Source organism: Chenopodium quinoa, unplaced genomic scaffold (genome assembly GCF_001683475.1).
Source record: "Chenopodium quinoa cultivar QQ74 unplaced genomic scaffold, ASM168347v1, whole genome shotgun sequence".
NCBI classification, from domain to species: domain Eukaryota; kingdom Viridiplantae; phylum Streptophyta; class Magnoliopsida; order Caryophyllales; family Amaranthaceae; genus Chenopodium; species Chenopodium quinoa.
Window position 1 is genome coordinate 3,506,107 of NW_018745324.1, and position 3,108 is coordinate 3,509,214.

Here is a 3,108-nt window from a genome sequence, read left to right on the forward strand (position 1 = left end):
CACTTTTATTTATGGCATGATAGAAAACATGTTTAATTAAACTAAATGTTTAATTTGGTTTGAAATATTAAAAGAGCACTACTACAAAATTTGGAAAAAAGACCACTAATTAAAGACCCGTCATCTAAACAATAGGTTTGTTTGATGTAGGAGATCTAATATTAGTAATAACGGCTCTCTTATATGCACTAGACCCCACCTCTTTGGTTAGAGAATAAAAGTATAAGAGATAACAAACCTGTTAAAAAACATCACGGGTCTTTAATGTGTAGTATGGTCCACTTCTCAAATGAGAATTAAAAAAGTGGGAAAAATAACAGACCCTTTAATAGACTCAACAGGTCTCTTAAGTTCAACTTTACATCTTTATTTACTAACCCCTTTAATTCAGACTTCCTTTCCTCCATCCACACCCGACACCCCACAGATCTTCTCCCTTCAAAACTTTGTTATCTTTTCCACTTTTCTCTCTAACTCATTTATTGATGCTAGATCTTAATTCCCAACTCACCTAAAAAAAATTCAAACTTCTTCATCATCGTCGCCATTTCTGCCATAAAATCAAGGTATTTCTTCTTCAATTTTACAAAGGTTAATTTATTTTTAATTTTTTTATCAATTTGTAATTTTTAACTCAAATTAATATTCTTTTCTCTTGCTAAATTCATTTTTTGCAGTTTATAGTAAATTTTTGTATTGGGCCGTTAGATTTGAAGAGTAATTTGGTTAGATGATGTCTGGTTACCTTAAGTTATTCTTATTTTTTTCATTAATAATTGATTAATTTGTTTGAAACATAGATCTATAAATTATAGTGGTGAGAAATCGATTATCTAGATTTAATTAGCTTTAAAAATAAATGCTTTTAATTTATATCATTGTGGGCTTGTGGTAGCAGATAAATCTATAAAACACATCAACGAAGATGATAAAATTCGCCACAACAATTTTCTTAGTATCATTGTGGGCTTGTGGGCTTGTGAGACCAATTTTCTTTCTAATAATATGAAATTCGGCACAACAACGAAGATGATGAAACTAGTGGGTCACATCTACAATTGACGATGATGATGGCATGAGTTCCTTTGGTTTAAGGTGCATTATTTCTCATCTTTTGTTGTTTAATATGTTTTTCAATCTAATTTCATCACTTATTATTTTTTTTGTTTTAATTAGTATGTTATCAAAAAATTTATGTGTATTATTAATATTATGATGATTCATTATTTTATTTTTGTTTTATCAGATTTGCTTGATTTTATCACACAAAATTCTCATGAGATAGAAATGGAGCACTCAAGTTTATGGATTTATACGGACTGACGAAGTCATTGTAAATTTTAGTAAATTGAAATTGTTCTTTTATCAGGATTTTATGGTGGTCGATTTTATTGTATCTAATCAATTTTGATTTTTCTTAGTGCTACTTCTTAGAGTCTTGAATTCTAATTTACAATTTAATTTCCGCCAATTTGTATAAAATATAAATATGAAATTAAAAAAAAATTCAAATGCAACGACATCAAGTTTATTATTATTATTATTATAGAGAGCAAAGAAGACCCGTCATTTGACATGATAAGTCAGTTTGATACAACTAAACAGACCCCATATCTCAAATAACGTGTCTCTTTTTCTTCTAAATTGTCAATTTCATAACTGACATAACAAACCTACTATCAGTAACAATGGCTCTCTTAGTCCTTATATACAGACCCCCTTGTGTGAGGCGGTCTGTTTATCAAACAGACCTCTGAGCTAGAGACCCGTTCACTTGTGGTCTCTAAGGCTTATTTGGACGGGTCTCTTCACCAATTTGTGTAGTAGTGGAGAATTTTATTATTGTTCATATAATTTTTATTGATGTTTTAAGCATGAGAAAGGAGCTATATAAGTGTCTATGTACACAAGGAATAAATTGTATGTTGGTGTCTTAGTGCACTTAAGGTATTTTTAACACAGAGGGATAGGATTTTTGGCACATTAAGCGTTTAAGGTGTCTTTGACATCGAGGTAGATTTAAAAAGGGTTCAACATTAAATATTATGTGGACACTAATTATTCAAAAATTAATTAGAGTGTTTAATTGTTTGAATAATCATGATATTTGATGTTGTTATGTTTTGAGAGTCATCACCACCGTGCTAGTATAAAAGAACCACTCATAAGTGGCGGAATTCCTGCGCATAATAATAAAAGGAATGTACAACGTCATGTACTCCAGTAGAAGTTATGGTTAAATATAAACCCCATAACTCCCCCCATATGTTCATACTCAAGGTATATACGTTCCAAGAGTTTTGGTGCATAATCTCTTTCACTTTAATAGTTTCCTTAGCCGTTTTCACGGTGGTGGTAATATCTTAGATGTTCCTATTTAAAGTTTTAAACAAGGCAAAACAAGTATTTTAAAAGTAAGGAATTTCTAGGGTGTTACAAGCTTGGCATACTGGCTATGCGAGGCACGCTTGTGCGAGCATGCTTGCGAGGCTGGCAGTGCTGCAAGTGCAAGTCCAATAGTAAGCTCGCACTAGTAGAATAGGTAAGCAACAGCGCATTTAGCAGCATGCTAGCGTGCTCGCGCGCACTGGCTTAGCCCACCATCCGGGTGCGAGCAAATGACCGCATGGGCTTGCTGCGGCTGGCAGGCCAAGCCGAGGCACAAAGCTGGCATCTTGGCAAGCCTTGTTGCCCAAGCATTAACCTGTCATGCTTGCTTATGATTAGAGGAGGTTTTTACTTGGGGATCAAGGAGACCGAGTGGTCCTCACCAAACCACTCCCATGTGTCTGTGTGCCAAGTGTTGTTTGATTATTTGTCTTGCTATTTAATTTAATTTAGAATTAAATTAATTGTTTATTTTTCTCACTCTATAATTTATTCCAAATGGAAAGAAGATAGAAGTTTTTTTTAGAGTTTTTGCCTATAAATACCAAGCTTAGGAGTTGGGAATTACTCGCTTGAGTTGAACTCAATAAGGCATCTCTAAATAGGTAAGAAAACCTTAAAGTTCGTAATACTCTAGTCTTTCTTGGTCTAGCCCCGACTAAGCTTCGGGGTAGGGGCCGTTCGTGTTGGGTCTCAAGGGTGTCAGTTGTTGGAGGCTTG

The 3,108-nt window shown here is 33.8% G+C and overlaps 1 long non-coding RNA gene across 1 annotated transcript; it reads left to right on the top strand.

The window, feature by feature from the left end:
- Positions 1 to 293: 293 nt before the first annotated feature.
- Positions 294 to 1,512, top strand: LOC110712699. Its single transcript, XR_002509680.1, has 3 exons — positions 294 to 566; positions 899 to 1,095; positions 1,247 to 1,512. It is a non-coding gene; the product is annotated as an uncharacterized LOC110712699 (long non-coding RNA).
- The last annotated feature ends 1,596 nt before the right edge of the window (positions 1,513 to 3,108 follow it).